Below are 18,228 nucleotides of genomic sequence, written 5' to 3'. Positions count from 1 at the left end.
AACCGCACGCAATTAAAGGTGCAGTTATCTGTATGTTTTTTTTGTTGTCATTCTATCACGTGTAGTTTGACTGAGTAACATTGCGATCCCTGTTCCCTGTGTGCTGCTATTTTAGGGGTTGGTTAATGCCTCTTTGGTTCGCATCCCAGTATGATTAAAGTAATTTATTTAACAATCTTACCTGATGTACAGCAGATAACAATGTGATTGTTTATCTTAATGCAATGCAATCAGTTATTCCATCAAATCAGGCGAAAATTCAAAGAAAGGGGTTAGATTTTGTTTAGAAAATGTATTATATGATAAATCTACATTTTACATTTACATTTTCGTCATTCAGCAGACGCTCTTATCCAGAGCGACTTACACCTTATGATAGCCAGTGGGACAAGCACTTTACAATTTTATTTAATAAATTTTTTGGGGGTGGGGTAAAGGGGGGTAGAAGGATTACTTTATCCTATCCCATGTATTCCTCAAAGAGGTGGGGTTTCAAGTGTCTCCGGAAGGTGGTGAGTGACTCCGCTGTCCTGGCGTCGTGAGGGAGCTTGTTCCACCATTGGGGTACCAGAGCAGCGAACAGTTTTGACTGGGCTGAGCGGGAACTGTGCTTCCGCAGAGGTAGGGGGGCCAGCAGGCCAGAGGTGGATGAACGCAATGCCCTCGTTTGGGTGTAGGAACTGATCAGAGCCTGAAGGTACGGAGGTGCCGTTCCCCTCACAGCTCCGTAGGCAAGCACCATGGTCTTGTAGCAGATGCAAGCTTTAACTGGAAGCCAGTGGAGTGTGCGGAGGAGCGGGGTGACGTGAGAGAACTTGGGAAGGTTGAACACCAGACGGGCTGCAGCGTTCTGGATGAGTTGTAGGGGTTTAATGGCACAGGCAGGGAGCCCAGCCAACAGCGAGTTGCAGTAATCCAGACGGGAGATGACAAGTGGCTGGATTAGGACCTGTGCCGCTTCCTGTGTAAGGCAGGGTCGTACTCTGCGAATGTTGTAGAGCATGAACCTACAGGATCGGGTCACCGCCTTGATGTTAGCGGAGAACGACAGGGTGTTGTCCAGGGTCACACCAAGGCTCTTTGCACTCTGGGAGGAGGACACAACGGAGTTGTCAACCGTGATAGCGAGATCATGGAACGGGCAGTCTTTCCCCGGGAGGAAGAGCAGCTCCGTCTTGTCGAGGTTCAGCTTGAGGTGGTGATCCGTCATCCACACTGATATGTTTGCCAGACATGCAGAGATGCGATTCGCCACCTGGTTATCAGAAAGGGGAAAGGAGAAGATTAATTGTGTGTCGTCTGCTTAGCAATGATAGGAGAGGCTGTGTGAGGATATGACAGTGCCAAGTGACTTGGTGTATAGCGAGAATAGGAGAGGGCCTAGAACTGAGCCCTGGGGGACACCAGTGGTGAGAGCACGTGGTGCGGAGACAGATTCTCCTGTCAGGTAGGACGCAATCCAAGAGTGAGCCGCGCCGGAGATGCCCAACTCGGAGAGGGTGGAGAGGAGGATCTGATGGTTCTACTACTTGATATGAATAGGGGAAATAGGCTATTTATTTTGGTAATAAAAACAGGGCGCTTGCTATAAAAACTGCAATTTACTTCCCTACCCCATTTAAGTTTAAATGTGAAATGGTTAAGGTTAGGGTATGGGGTTAAGGTTAGAGTTTAGGGTGGGGACTTTCCAAGGACTGGAATAGCACCGACCTGAACAAAATGGCGTCCTGCAACGACTACAAAGTCAAAATTGGCTAGATCTGAAAAATTCATTTAAAAAGAACATTAGCTTTTTGGTCTTAATTTAAGGTTTGGGTTAGGCATAAGGTTAGCAGTGTGGTTAAGGCTAGGGTTAAGGTTGAAAAAAATTAAATAAATATATTTTTGGAACTCAGTCGGGTCTCAACTTACTGTTGTGAGTTCGAATAGCAGGATACACAAGGTACTATTTCGAAATGTGGTTGTGTCACGCCCTGGCTCTGGGGACTCTTGTATGTTGAGCCAGGGTGTTAGTTTCTTTGTGTAGTGTCTATGTTTCGTTTTCTATGTTCACGATCTAGTTTAAGTGTTTCTATGTTGGCCGGGGTGGTTCCCAATTAGAGACAGCTGTGTCTTGTTGTCTCTGATTGGGAACCATACTTAGGCAGCCTGTTGTGCACTTGTCTTTTGTGGGATCTTGTTCCGTGTAGGTTTGTGTTATGGCTGAGGACTTCACGTATCGTTTTTGTTGTTTTGTGTTATATTGAAAGTACCTATTAAAGTATGTACTCATATCACGCTGCGCCTTGGTCCGTTCATTATGACGATCGTGACAGGTTGCGCATCAGCAGTTTTTCTCTTGTTATGTCAGCCACTCATAGTCAGTCAATTAACCCATGTCAGCTAACATTTTTTAAATATAATAAAATAAAATGTTATTGACCATCCAGGATGGAAATGTTTCTTTGGCATCACCTTACATTAAAAGGATCACATACAGTCGTGGTCAAAAGTTTTGAGAATGACACAAGTATTGGTCTTCACAAAGTTTGCTGCTTCAGTGTTTTTAGATATTTTTGTCAGATGTTACTATGGTATACTGAAGTATAATTACAAGCATTCTATAAGTGTCAAAGGCCTTTATTGACAATTACATTAAGTTTATGCAAAGAGTCAATATTTGCAGTGTTGACCCTTCTTTTTCTTGACCTCTGCAATCCGCTCTGGCATGCTGTCAATTAACTTCTGGGCCACATCCTGACTGATGGCAGCCCATTCTTGCATAATCAATGCTTGGAGTTTGTCAGAATTTGTGGGTTTTTGTTTGTCCACCCGCCTCTTGAGGATTGACCACACATTCTCAATGGGATTAAGGTCTGGGGAGTTTCCTGGCCATGGACCCAAAATGTCGATGTTTTGTTCCCCGAGCCACTTAGTTATCACTTTTGCCTTATGGCAAGGTGCTCCATCATGCTGGAAAAGGCATTGGTCGTCACCAAACTATTATTGGATGGTTGGGAGAAGTTGCTCTTGGAGGATGTGTTGGTACCATTCTTTATTCATGGCTGTGTTCTTAGGCAAAATTGTGAGTGAGCCCACTCCCTTGGCTGAGAAGCAACCCCACACATGAATGGTCTCAGGATGCTTTACTGTTGTCATGACACAGGACTGATGGTAGCGCTCACCTTGTCTTCTCCGGACAAGGTGTTTTCCGAATGCCCCAAACAATCGGAAAGGGGATTCATCAGAGAAAATGACTTTACCCCAGCCCTCAGCAGTCCAATCCCTATACCTTTTACAGAATATCAGTCTGTCCCTGATGTTTTTCCTGGAGAGAAGTGGCTTCCTCGCTGCCCTTCTTGACACCAGGCCATCCTCCAAAAGTATTCGCCTCACTGTGCGTGCAGATGCACTCACACCTGCCTGCTGCCATTCCTGAGCAAGCTCTATACTGGTGGTGCCCCGATCCCGCAGCTGAATCAACTTTAGGAGACGGTCCTGGCGCTTGATGGACTTTCTTGGCCGCCCTGAAGCCTTCTTCACAACAATTGAACCTCTCTCCTTGAAGTTCTTGATGATCCGATAAATGGTTGATTTAGGTGCAATCTTACTAGCAGCAATATCCTTGCCTGTGAAGCTCTTTTTGTGCAAAGCAATGATGACGGCACGTGTTTCCTTGCAGGTAACCATGGTTAACAGAGGAAGAACAATGATTTCAAGCACCACCCTCCTTTTAAAGCTTCCAGTCTGTTATTATAACTCAATCAGCATGACAGAGTGATCTCCAGCCTTGTCCTCGTCAACACTCTCACCAGTGTTAACGAGAGAATCACTGACATGATGTTAGCTGGTCCTTTTGTGGCAGGGCTGAAATGCAGTGTTTTTTGGGGATTCAGTTCATTTTCATGGCAAAGAAGGACTTTGCAATTAATTGCAATTAATCTGATTATTCTTCATAACATTCTGGAGTATATGAAAATTGCCATCATAAAAACTGAGGCAGAAGACTTTGTGAAAATTAATATTTGTGTCATTCTCAAAACTTTTGACCACGACAGTACAGTCTCACATCATACATGTTTAAACCAGTCAGTCGATCATATTGCATACACTAAAAACATAGAGGACATCGATACATTCACGCATAACTGACCGCTGTCCCAACTGCACTGGATACAGTGGGGGAAAAAAGTATTTAGTCAGCCACCAATTGTGCAAGTTCTCCCACTTAAAAAGATGAGAGAGGCCTGTAATTTTCATCATAGGTACACGTCAACTATGACAGACAAATTGAGGAAAGAAAATCCAGAAAATCACATTGTAGGATTTTTTTATGAATTTATTTGCAAATTATGATGGAAAATAAGTATTTGGTCACCTACAAACAAGCAAGATTTCTGGCTCTCACAGACCTGTAACTTCTTCTTTAAGAGGCTCCTCTGTCCTCCACTCATTACCTGTATTAATGGCACCTGTTTGAACTTGTTATCAGTATAAAAGACACCTGTCCACAACCTCAAACAGTCACACTCCAAACTCCACTATGGCCAAGACCAAAGAGCTGTCAAAGGACACCAGAAACAAAATTGTAGACCTGCACCAGGCTGGGAAGACTGAATCTGCAATAGGTAAGCAGCTTGGTTTGAAGAAATCAACTGTTGGAGCAATTATTAGGAAATGAAAGACATACAAGACCACTGATAATCTCCCTCGATCTGGGGCTTCACGCAAGATCTCACCCCGTGGGGTCAAAATGATCACAAGAACGGTGAGCAAAAATCCCAGAACCACACAGGGGGACCTAGTGAATGACCTGCAGAGAGCTGGGACCAAAGTAACAAAGCCTACCATCAGTAACACACTACGCCGCTAGGGACTCAAATCCTGCAGTGCCAGACGTGTCCCCCTGCTTAAGCCAGTAATGCTAGAGTGCATTTGGATGATACAGAAGAGGATTGGGAGAATGTCATATGGTCAGATGAAACCAAAATATAATTTTTTGGTAAAAACTCAACTCGTTGTGTTTGGAGGACAAAGAATGCTGAGTTGCATCCAAAGAACACCATACCTACTGTGAAGCATGGGGGTGGAAACATCATGCTTTGGGGCTGTTTTTCTGCAAAGGGACCAGAACGACTGATTCGTGTAAAGGAAAGAATGAATGGGGCCATGTATCGTTAGATTTTGAGTGAAAACCTCCTTCCATCAGCAAGGGCATTGAAGATGAAACGTGGCTGGGTCTTTCAGCATGACAATGATCCCAAACACACCGCCCGGGCAACGAAGGAGTGGCTTCGTAAGAAGCATTTCAAGGTCCTGGAGTGGCCTAGCCAGTCTCCAGATCTCAACCCCATAGAAAATCTTTGGAGGGAGTTGAAAGTCCGTGTTGCCCAGCGACAGCCCCAAAACATCACTGCTCTAGAGGAGATCTGCATGGAGGAATGGGCCAAAATACCAGCAGCAGTATGTGAAAACCTCGTGAAGACTTACAGAAAAACGTTTGACCTGTGTCATTGCCAACAAAGGGTATATAACAAAGTATTGAGAAACTTTTGTTATTGACCAAATACTTATTTTCCACCATAATTTGCAAATAAATTCATTAAAAATCCTACAATGTGATTTTCTGGATTTTCTTTTCTCATTTTGTCTGTCATAGTTGACGTGTACCTATGATGAAAATTACAGGCCTCTCTCATCTTTTTAAGTGGGAGAACTTGCACAATTGGTGGCTGACTAAATACTTTTTTCCCCCACTGTATTTAAGTACATATACAGATACAATTTACATTGCATATAGTAGTCCAAAAGCACAAGGAACAAATGAATGTTTGAACACGTTCTTCTTGGCCATACGCATTCTGAAGCGCCGGCCAGAGGGAAGCCTCTGTAGGGTGTAGAGGGTGGGAGGGGATGCAAACGACAGCCAGTGCCTTCTTTTAAAAACAGGCGCTTGCTTGCTTTGAAAAAAATACAGTCTGCATTCTCTGTAAAAGTCAGCTTGTTATCAATTTGTGTCCCTAGGTATTTGAAACACTCAACCACCTCCACTGGTTGGTCGTTCAGAGAGAGCGGTTGGGACATTGGCATGTTGTTGCCATTGATGATCAGCTTCTTTGTCTTTTCCACATTGATGTGGAGGGCACTTGACCGGCACCATTCTTGAAGGTTGTTGGTCTGTTTAAAATGGCTGCCCCCGTCTTTTAAAAAAAGAGTCCCACCAGAGCCATGTTTGCTAATTTGCTTTGGTCACAGTGGGCGAAATGTCCTTTCGTAGGACAGCCAAAGGCAAAGTCATTTTATACGTTGGATGATTGGTTGAGCCTTCTTGGGTGAGTGATATTACGATCCCCGGGACCACCCATACGTAAAAATGTATGCGCACATGACTGTAAGTCGCTTTGGATAAAAGCGTCTGCTAAATGGCATATTATTATTATTATTATTATTATTATTATTATTATTATTATTATCACTCCGAGCCATTGAGACAAATATTTTAATGTTCTATCTGTGATTGAGCTATGCTCCGAGCCCTTACCAAAACAATGGCGGACAGTGTCCTTGGCCCCTGCCTGTCGGGCATGGTTTTCTCGGTACACAGCAGGCGGGAGGCTGGAGCAACACTGTGTGCTAACTAGCTAGCTAGCTTGCTAGTTAGTGACACCGTGTGCTAGCTTGCTAGTTAGCTAGCACACGTTGTTGCCCCCACCTCCCGCCTGCTATGTACCCGAGAAAACCGTGCGGGGGCCAAGGACACTGTCTACCGGTCGCCCCCGCCTCCCGCTAGCACTGCAGGCGGGAGGCTGGGGTGACAATGTGTGCTAACTAGCTAGTTAGTGACACAAAATATTTTTATTACAAAACCAAGATAGACCACAGCCTGTCATTTCCAATGGGAACAAATGAGTCATAGTGGGCAGAACAAGCATGGAGGTGGGCAGAGCCAAGCACGAGCTAGCGAGATCCTATTGGCCCATTCTAGCATACATCTGTATATTTCCGTTAGGGAACGCCTACTCTGTGAAGTGCGCGTGTGCAATAATGCCATTCGCTTTTGCACTCCTTCTAAACAATGCGATTTTGTAAAACTTTGGCAAAGGGTAAAGTCTACAAAACCTAGTCCACTCTGTTCATAACATATTCTAGTTTTGGGAACAGAAAACTGTATTGAGAACAAATGTTTAATCAATGACAAAGTTGGCAGAATGTTGGCCAAAATCCATCCCCTTCCATCTTCTCCTACTGCCGGCCACTGGGCTTCCTCTCACTACCATATTTGGTTCACATTTATACATCCGGTGAAATATCTGTCTCATTGTTCTATTTGTGGTGACACCGTGAGCTATCTTGCTAGTTAGCTAGCTATCACATGGTGTCGCCCCCTCCTCCGGCCTGCTGTGTACCAGAGAAAGCCGTGCCCGACAGGCGGGGGCATTTATTTTAAATAAAAAAGTAAAGTAAAACAACAACAAGAAAGTGTTGAGGAAAAAAATAGTAAAATTAAATAACAGTAGGGAGGCTATATATACAGGGGGGTACCGGTGCAGAGTCAATGTGCGGGGGCACCGGCTAGTTGAGGTAGTTGAAGTAATATGTACATGTGGGTAGAGTTAAAGTGACTATGCATAAATAATTAACAGAGTAGCAGCAGCGTAAAAAGATGTGGTGGGGGGGGCAGTGCAAATAGTCCTGGTAGCCATGATTAGCTGTTCAGGAGTCTTATGGCTTGGGGGTAGAAGCTGTTGAGAAGTCTTTTGGACCTAGACTTGGCACTCCGGTACCGCTTGCCGTGCGGTAGCAGAGAGAACAGTCTATGACTAGGGTGGCTGGAGTCTTTGACAATTTTGAACTACCTCAACTAGCCGGTGTCCCCGCACATTGACTCTGCACCGATACCCCCCTGTATATGTAGCCTCCCTACTGTTATTTTATTTTACTTATGCAATTTTTTTCTCAACACTTTTGTTGTTTTATTTTACTTTTTTATTACAAAATAAATGCACTGTTGGTTAAGGGCTGTAAGTAAGCATTTTACTGTAATGTCTACACCTGTTGTATTCGGCGCATGTGGCCAATAAAATTTGATTTGATTTGATTTGACTCTCAGTTCCATTACATTACACATAAGGCGCCTTCTGCACAGCAGAGTTTTGTTAACACGCATTGCTTGCGGTTTTGGAAGCATAAGGACCTTATCTTTCATATCAGAAAGATGTTTTAAATCCAAAAATAAAACGTTAAATTGATACTCACCTTTATAGGGTTAGGGTTAGTGTTCCCACTCGGCCATATCTCCATGTTACAGCGCGTTTACGACAGACAGAAGACAGAGGGACCACCTGTGCTAATTAGCTTTCTAGCATGCTCCGAACACCTGTGAAGACCGCCAGAAACGTGTTGTCACTGAAAAATACTGTCGGCTGCAACTGTGATGAAGCCGGCTAAAGCCATCTTGGGCTAGCAAAGCGTGTGTTACCAATGGCTGTTGTTTTTCTTTGTCTAACTGAATGTACGTAGCAAGTAAATGCTATAAGTAAAAGCAATTGTGCTTGAAGAAATCGGATGTTCTGTGTTGAAATGTATTGTGTCATCATGCATTTCTCAAACTAACTGTGGTGGTGGTGGCAGTAATAGCAGCAAGAATGATTTTCTACGAAAGTGGGAGAAAGATGAGTATGAACAACTGGCTCAAAAACGACTCAATGAGGAGAGGGACAAAAAACATGGTAATTGAGTCCAAGCTGGGGAATACCATTGTTATCACCAAGACCACAACACAGGTTGAGATGGGGGGGTAAGAGGCTGTCATCCAAAGATACTCCTGAAATTAACTTCACAATGGGTTTTCACTCCCTTATCTAATGGTTGTATGCATTTAATTGTTTGATACAGATTAAACCTAATTGCTGTATTAGTTAGGTCCTTGTCTTTTTGACAACAGTGATACAGGCGTGTGATAAAAGCATTATGAGTGCTAGTATCTTCTATTCTCACGTTCAGGTACTACTGCAATGTGTGTGATTGTGTCGTGAAGGATTCCATCAACATCTTGGACCCCGTCAATGGCAAGAAACGTGAGTATGTACAACATTGTCATCTACACTGAATAAAAATTTAAACGCAACATACAACAATTTCTAAGATTTACTGAATTAAAGTTCATATGAGGAAATCAGTCAATTAAAATACATGTATTGGGCCACAATCTATGGATTTCACATGACTGGGAATACAAATATGCATCTGTTGGTCACAGATACCTTTTTTAAATGTAGGGGCGTGGATCAGAAAACCAGTCAGTATCTGGTGTGACCCCCATTTGCCTCATGCAGCGCGACACATCTCCTTCGCATAGAGTTGATCAGGCTGTTGACTGTGGCCTGTGGAATGTTGTCCCACTCCTCTTCAACGGCTGTGCGAAGTTGCTGGATATTGGCGGGAACTGAAACAAGCTGTCATACACATTGATACAGAGCATCCCAAACATGCTCAATGGGTGACATGTCTGGTGAGTATGTAGGCCATGGAAGAACAGAAAACTGTAATGAGATGAAAATGTTTCATAGATGAGAAAATTAGCAAAACATCGGCCAAAATCCATCTTGCTCCATCTTCTACTACTGCCGGCCACTGGGCTTCCTCTCATCACAATATTTGGTTGTGAGTGTAAATGCCAACCGGATGCTTCCGTCTCATTGTTCTAGCTGGGTCGTCACTAGTTACGACAGCCACAAAGTCATAAACCCCACCTATTTCTACAATTTCCCTTCTTGAAATGTGATTTTAACCCTTACCGTAACCACTCTGCTAACCATATGCCTAACCCTAACCTTAAATTAACCTTAAAAAATCCATGCACCGATATAGCCACATATTTTGACTTTGTGGCTGTGGTAAATAGTGGAAACCTTTATCTGTGAGATGGTGGCGATAATTCACCTTAAAGTTGGTTGCCAACCTCCATATAAAATCCACAGAAGAAGAAGAAGAAGAAGAAGAAGAAGAAGAAGGATGATGTACGAGGAGAGATACATTTTTTAAAAACAAAATTTAAAAAAACTAGTAGAGAAGAGTAGAGAACACATGATTTTGTATGACTCAAAATGGGTTACAATTCTACAAAGATCCAGCAAAAAAATTGACCATATGCATTTCAGGTGAAATAACAACCCAATGTTAATCCCTTAGGACAAAGTAGCTAGCAGCAGCATGCTAGATAGATGTCCATGAACTTTTCATGTGTGTTTCGACCTGTCCCAAAATTAATATAGTTGCTTCACAGTTCGGTTTTGGTATTTTGACTTGCGTGTCATGAACGCATCGGGTGGGGATAGACAGAATCAACATGCGCATGCAGACAAACGCGCGGAGCCGGTTTGGTCAGCATGTAAAACACTTGAGTTTAATGGCTTTAAAGCTATGCTACAACAAATAGTGAAAGCATGTATCCCTGCTACTTATTTTCCCAGGAGGAGAAAGAGAAAGAAAGAGAAGCAGAAAGAAAAGAAGCAGAAAGCAGAGGAGGATCTCTTCCAGGAGAACGATGAAATGGCTGATATGATAGGATTCTCAGGGTTTGGTTTCTCAAAGAAAGACAAATTACCTAAAGAAATGTATTTGATCAAAAAGAAAACTTTGCTGTCTGTACTATTCTATCAGATTCAGGGTGTTCTGTTTTATTCCTCACCTGGCTATTTCCTCCACGAGCCCCATAATTAGAGAATAAACCAGCAAGCATAAAACCCAGACCCCTGGAATTAAGTATCCTGATATAAAAAGAAAGTGAGACACATGATTCATGTGGGTTTTGGGGACGGGAGATATCCACCTTTACAGCACAGAGGAATGGCAAAAGCCGAGAAAGAGGAGAGAACCACTGGCCCCACACATGACTGCCACACCAGGCATGTACTGTAGGTTTCTTCACACCTGTAAACACCAAGGAAGGACAGGACTCTGAAGTCAGCGTAAAAAGAAATGCTTTGTTATTGATAATGCACTGGTCAATGTAAGCCCCTTGGATTATGTGCAATCAGAACAGACAGACAACAACTTCAAGCCCCGAAGTGTGTTACCCATGCCAGCAATGGCCCCAGAGAGCATGCTGTCGAGATCATAGTAGTTCTTGTCGATGCGTTGGACCAATAGTCCGTAGAGTCCTCCGCTTGAAGCGGCATGCAGCAGGTTTGTAGTGCCCAGCCTTCATCAGCATCCAACACATGGGGGTGAGCGCCCATCACCAGGCCCAAGAAGCCCAGCATTTGAAGGCATCCTCCCAGCACCGCCATCTATGAACAGTCATACACAAGGGAGACATAAGCGCCTTTTATCAATTAGATGTGCTCACCTCCTGCGTCCTCTCTCCTCCGTCCTCTTTCGCCTCCTTTTGAAACAGGTCAAAGTTAATCGAGGAGAGGGAAAGTGGATGTGAATGCGCTTGCTTGAAATGAGACGGTCCTTCTCCACTCGCGCATCATTAAGCAAATTACGTTTACAGGGGTGGATCCCAAAGTAAATGTGTAAAGTGCCCACATGAAAAAATACTATAGTATACTATGGTATAAATACTATAGTATTCACTGTAGTGATTTTGCGGACTTTACTAAAGCCTAAATAAGTTCAGGAGTAAACATGTGCTTAACAAGTCATATAATAAGTTGCATGGACTCACTCTGTGTGCAATAATAGTGTTTAACATGATTTTTGAATGACTACCTCATCTCTGTAGCCCACACATACAATTATCTGTAAGGTCCCTCACTCGAGCAGTGAATTTCAAACACAGATCCAACCACAAAGACCAGGGAGATTTTACAATGCCTCACAAAGAAGGGAACCTATTGGTACATGGGTAAAAGTATGGAACACAATATATGGTCTATACTTGGCTTTCTCACTTATGGGCTGCACAAATTGGGATATGGGGAGGGGAATGTGCACGGTATATGCAAATTGAATACGGTAGTATTTACTATAGTTAAAGTGTAGTGTTTTTGTGGACATTACTGTTACATTACTGTAGTATTTACTACAGTTTCTTTTGCGGATAATACTGTAGTATTTACTATAGTATTCTACAGTATACTACAACGTTCTATAGTAAGTACTACACATGATCGAGGGATACTACAGTGTGTAGTATACTATTCTACAGTATACAGTGCATTTGCATTCTGCAGCATTGAAGGTCTCCAAGAGCACAGTGTCCTTCATCACTGAGCAATTGGGGGAGAAGGGCCTTGGTCAAGGAGGTGACCAAGAACCCAATGGTCACTCTGACAGAGCTCCAGAGTTCCTCTGTGGAGATGGGAGAACCTTCCAGAAGGACAACCATCTCTGCAGCACTCCACCAATCAGGCCTTTATGGTAGAGTGGCCAGATGGAAGCCACTCCTCAGAAAAAGGCACCTGTTTTTGCTTTGTCATTATGGAGTATTGTCTGTACATTGATGAGGGGAAAAATAATTTAAAACACTTTAGGATAAGGCTGTAACGTAACAAAATGTGGAAAAAGTCAAGGGGTCTCAATACTTTCCGAATGCACTGTACTACAGTTTACTACAGAATTCTATAGTAAGTACTGTAGTATTTTTTAATGTGGATGCTAAAAACAAATTAAGTTAGTTGTGCAAGACATTAAATAGATAAAACAATATGTAGCATATTGTTAAATGTGTGTACGTTTTTCTCCTCTGACAAAACAAAAGCTGATTCAAAGGGGGGGGGGGCAGATTTCAAAACTCTTCTGCGGTAGGATACACATGAGTATACTTGATGAAAGGTGGCTATCGAGGAGGGGAGGACGCTGTTCCGTTTGCCTACTAACGAATTGACACACTCTTTGACCACTCTACCTTTATCGGTTTCCGGGTCACGGAGGAGAGAGGATGGAAGATGGTCCTTTGCCCAAGCGAGAAAACCCCAGGGAGTTGGTGGATGCAGAAGCATGTAACAGAATCTACTTGTGTAGTCTTCTGATGGCCTTTGAAATGGGGACTCCAGCATCAAGCCCGTGATCCTATAACCTGCAGTGAGATGGCTGCACAACCCAGCAAGATCACATTGATGCCTACATAGTCCTGAACAGAGATGTGGGTCAATACGAGATACTCTCTCTGCTTATAATACATACCTAAATCCTGAATTTGAGTATGGTATGTGACTGGTTCACACCTGTGATGGGTAGGAGGCGGAAGTTTGACTGAAGATGCCTTGCTGGTCCCAGACACAGTGACAAGCCAGGGGGTAGATTAGTTCTGAGAAAGCAAGAAAACTCTCAACACAAGCCATATAACAAACCTCACCTCAAAAGTATTGAGTTGAGAGAAAGTGGCACAAAAACCGTGGTTTTAGAATCAGTGAGTGAGAATACCTGAGAAAACATATGCAGGTTTGAGTAGGTTACTTTCTAAATGTAATCGGTTACTAGATACCTGTCCAAAATTGTAATCAGTAACGGAACTTTTGGATTACTTTCCCCTTATGCATTAGAAGAAGACAAAAACAATCCATCAAACACATTTAGGGTGTCATCATAGTGGTCTCTGACTTGTGGTCAGACTCGCTCAGGTGGAACAAACTTAAACTTGTGCACATTTTTTAATGCTGAATTGAATGTCATTGTGAAAACAGCAAGGTGTCATAATGTATTTTTTCGTATACATCTGAATTTAAAAGTAATCAACAAGTAACATATCATTTTTTGTAAATATCTGTAATCTGATTACAATATTCTTGCTTGTAACGTAACTAATTAGTTTGGGTTTTAGTAATCAGATTACATGTAATCAGTCACTCCCCAACCCTGCAGAATGAAGTAGCCGATGGGTTCTGTCCTCTTGTTGGCGGCCCCTAGTGCCAGAGTAGTGGCCACAGCACAGCGAACATAGTTGAAGAAGAAGTGCACCATGTTTGTGTTGTCCAGTGTGAGGAAGAATTGGGTTCTGATAACAGTGTTATGCTCCCTAAAGACAAATGCAGGGCCAGCAAAGTGACAACTGTGGAAGCAAACAAGGGATGGAAAAGGGGTTAAAAGAAATAGTGAACTTTGCTTTACCCGTGGGGCCTATTGTTTTGTCAGTTGTTTTGCATAAAAGCATGAATACTTTTTTCCAGCAGATTTAAAGATCTTCATGACCTAAACAGTCACCTACTCATTTTCTTCTTTGACCTGTAAACATAGTTCACAAACTCCCACTACGCCACATCAGTCACCAGGAAGTGGAAACTGTGCTATTGAAACAACTGCTGTCAAGACAGCAAGCAGCATGCATGCAAGCATAAAGCTTACAACCTGTTTATGGGTTGGTGTCAGTGGAGGCCTGTGAGCATGTGACAGCTACAGTAGCCTGAAATATCAGTCTCATTTTTTGGATGTGATTCTTGATTCTTCATAGATTAAACACTTACACAATGATCTTCTTCACAGTTAACATTTACATATTGCAAAAGGTGTTATTGAAGATGGCAAAAAAAAAATCCTAAATTGGGTGTGCAGCTCAAGATAAGTGCCCCCCCACCACCCACCATTGGAAACAAATTGTGAAAACGTTCAATTTGTTTTCAACTGTCTGCTAAACATTTTTAAATATGACATTGGAGACGTTCTTTGGATCTGTCTTGTCAGCCTCCACAAACGCAAACCCAAATTTGAGTCATGTGCAATCAAAGTTGTAGGTATTAGTTATAATAATTGTTTATACACAAATAAGAGCTTTTATATGGCAAGGATAAAATTAACAAATTTACAAAGAGGGAAAAATGTAGGAGGACTATCCATACCAAACTTTAAATTGTATTTCCAGGCATTAGCGTCTCGCCCCATCCTAAATTGGTTTAGACATGTTTCTTCTGCCCCTGGCTGAGTATAGAGAGAAATATGGTGTCTCCTATTGCCCTGGAAGAGGTGGTCTTCACTGATATATCCCTTAAACAATGTAAACTGTGCTTTGGTCCTATTATTGCTCACACAATCTCTATTTGGAGTGTAGTATCTAAACAGTTTATGATTTTGCTGACATGTGCAAATGGTGTGTTAGAGGAACTTGGCTCTGCTTGCGGAAACATCTGGAAAACATTATTATAGGGGCCCCCTAAAACAGAGGAGAGTCTGCACAAAGATACATACACATTACCAGGCAACTCCTTTTTTCTATATTAACAATTTTGTATAGCTATGCTGGCGTATGGAGTCCCTTGGGAAACCCAACTACCCAATCATCCAGTAATGGGATTTATAAATAAATTATCCGGGCTCCCGAATGGACTGATCTCTATAATATATATAAACACATTTTGGAAAGCTTATATTAAAAAAGTATGGTCCATAGACCTAACTGAATCTGAGCAACCCTTTAACTGGAACAGAATATGGAAAAATATGAGCTTGGCATCCCATAATCTCAGACTGTATTTAACACCAAGGAAATGTTTTATGATGAAATTGGCCCCAACTTCTAACTGTTCCTTCATAGGATGTGGGAGTGCCCTGCAGTTAAATGCTTCTGGGGCAAAGTTACAAAATTTAATTTGGATTTGCATGAATGTAAATATTTAATGCTTTGCATCTATTTTGTTACTTAACGTTGATAGCCCCTTCAATCTCTCAATCAATCAGAGAAGATTACTGCTGGCAGGCAGCACTTCTGGAGCGAAAAATGTTGGCTCTAAGATGGCAACCACCTCACTCTCTCCCATTTAACCAGTGGAGAATGAATGGAGCTAGTCAAATGGTGCAAGCCGGGTTGGATAACGTGGTTTCCGGGTGGGGTGGGAGGATGCGGTCAGGTGGATGGTGACTGAGGTGGGGAATGGGTTGGGGTTGTCTTTGTATGCATTTCTTTGATTGTTTTTTAAACTGTACCCACCCCCCACCACCCCTGAAAAAAAAAGACAACATTAAATAAAAAGTTGGTCACAAAAATAAATCTAATAAGAGCTTAGTTTACTTACAGTGGGAGAAAAAAGTATTTAGTCAGCCACCAATTGTGCATATTCTCCCACTTAAAAAGATGAGAGAGGCCTGTAATCTTCATCATAGGTACACGTCAACTATGACAGACAAAATGATAATTTTTTTCTCCAGAAAATCACATTGTAGGATTTTTTATTAATTTATTTGCAAATTATGGTGGAAAATAAGTATTTGGTCAATAACAAACGTTTCTCAATACTTTGTTATATAACCTTTGTTGGCAATGACACAGTTCAAACGTTTTCTGTAAGTCTTCACAAGGTTTTCACACACTGTTGCTGGTATTTTGGCCCATTCCTCCATGCAGATCTCCTCTAGAGCAGTGATGTTTTGGGGCAGTCGCTGGGCAACACAGACTTTCAACTCCCTCCAAAGATTTTCTATGGGGTTGAGATCTGGAGACTGGCTAGGCCACTCCAGGACCTTGAAATGCTTCTTACGAAGCCACTCCTTCGTTGCCCGGGTGGTGTGTTTGGGATCATTGTCATGCTGAAAGACCCAGCCACGTTTCATCTTCAATGCCCTTGCTGATGGAAGGAGGTTTTCACTCAAAATCTTACGATACATGGCCCCATTAATTCTTTCCTTTACACGGATCAGTCGTCCTGGTCCCTTTGCAGAAAAACAGCCCCAAAGCATGATGTTTCCACCCCCATGCTTCACATTAGGTATGGTGTTCTTTGGATGCAACTCAGCATTCTTTGTCCTCCAAACACAACGAGTTGAGTTTTTACCAAAAAGTTATATTTTGGTTTCATCTGACCATATGACATTCTCCCAATCCTCTTCTGGATCATCCAAATGCACTCTAGCAAACTTCAGACGGGCCTGGACATGTACTGGCTTAAGCAGGGGGACACGTCTGGCACTGCAGGATTTGAGTCCCTGGCGGCGTAGTGTGTTACTGATGGTAGGCTTTGTTACTTTGGTCCCAGCTCTCTGCAGGTCATTCACTAGGTCCCCCTGTGTGGTTCTGGGATTTTTGCTCACCGTTCTTGTGATCATTTTGACCCCACGGGGTGAGATCTTGCGTGGAGCCCCAGATCGAGGGAGATTATCAGTGGTCTTGTATGTCTTCCATTTCCTAATAATTGCTCCCACAGTTGATTTCTTCAAACCAAGCTGCTTACCTATTGCAGATTCAGTCTTCCCAGCCTGGTGCAGGTCTACAATTTTGTTTCTGGTGTCCTTTGACAGCTCTTTGGGCTTGGCCATAGTGGAGTTTGGAGTGTGACTGTTTGAGGTTGTGGACAGGTGTCTTTTATACTGATAACAAGTTCAAACAGCTGCCATTAATACAGGTAACGAGTGGAGGACAGAGGAGCCTCTTAAAGAAGAAGTTACAGGTCTGTGAGAGCCAGAAATCTTGCTTGTTTGTAGGTGACCAAATACTTATTTTCCACCATAATTTGCAAATAAATTCATAAAAAATCCTACAATGTGATTTTCTGGATTTTTTTTCTCATTTTGTCTGTCATAGTTGACGTGTACCTATGATGAAAATTACAGACCTCTCTCATCTTTTTAAGTGGGAGAACTTGCACAATTGGTGGCTGACTAAATACTTTTTCCCCCCACTGTTTCTAACTAGCAAGCTACCTAGCTTGCCCGTTGGACAGCCAGATTCATGAACCATACTCACACAATGCAAAGAAGCTGCAGAGGAGGATGAACACATCGAGTCAGAGAAAGCCATGTCCAAAGACAGGTCTGTCTATACAGCTAGCCAGCTGTAGCTTGATAGCACAAATAGCTATTAGCTTGCTAGCAGGTTCGTTAGCGCAACCATTAGCTAACTATGCAATGAAAAAAAAAGCAAGTAGCTAGCTAAACAAATAGCTACAAGTATAAGCACATTAGCTATGTGTTGTTCACGTTTTCAGGCTTGTGAGTGATTGATCGTGATGGAGGCAGACACGATACATAGATTCTGGTGCTTCTATTACATCAAAGATCCTTACCTGTGTGATTAGCTAGCTACGTAATAATGGACCTCCCCGAGGAGCGTGCAAAAGGCCTGTGTGACTGGCCTTGGTCTTGGACCTTGTTTACAAGTTAATGACCTTGTAGAAGTCTCAAATCATTAAAGTAATAGCACCAATGTATGTGAAGTGTGTGTGTGTGTGTGTGTGTGTGTGTGTGTGTGTGTGTGTGTGTGTGTATGTATGTTAGAGAGTGTCATTAGGCCTATTGTGTATGTTCTACTCCTATCTATGTTAACTGGTATTCTTCTTAAAAGGGGCTGTACTTCCCCTTGCTGTTGCCACCACTACT

At 42.6% G+C, this 18,228-nt stretch overlaps 1 pseudogene across 1 annotated transcript; it reads right to left on the bottom strand.

Annotated features, from left to right (window-relative positions):
- Window positions 1–10,905: 10,905 nt before the first annotated feature.
- On the bottom strand, window positions 10,906–14,629 carry LOC311136389 (putative ammonium transporter 1; annotated as a pseudogene). The gene is made up of 6 exons: window positions 14,561–14,629; window positions 13,792–14,016; window positions 13,155–13,256; window positions 12,944–13,060; window positions 11,058–11,270; window positions 10,906–10,911 (listed from the first exon to the last, which is right to left on the bottom strand). The product of its transcript is annotated as a putative ammonium transporter 1 (transcript).
- Between the last annotated feature and the right edge of the window lie 3,599 nt (window positions 14,630–18,228).

Source organism: Coregonus lavaretus (assembly GCF_964263955.1).
Source record: "Coregonus lavaretus genome assembly, chromosome: 10".
NCBI lineage: Eukaryota > Metazoa > Chordata > Actinopteri > Salmoniformes > Salmonidae > Coregonus > Coregonus lavaretus.
Note: the sequence above shows the minus strand (reverse complement) of the source record. Positions and strands in the feature narration are given on the sequence as shown.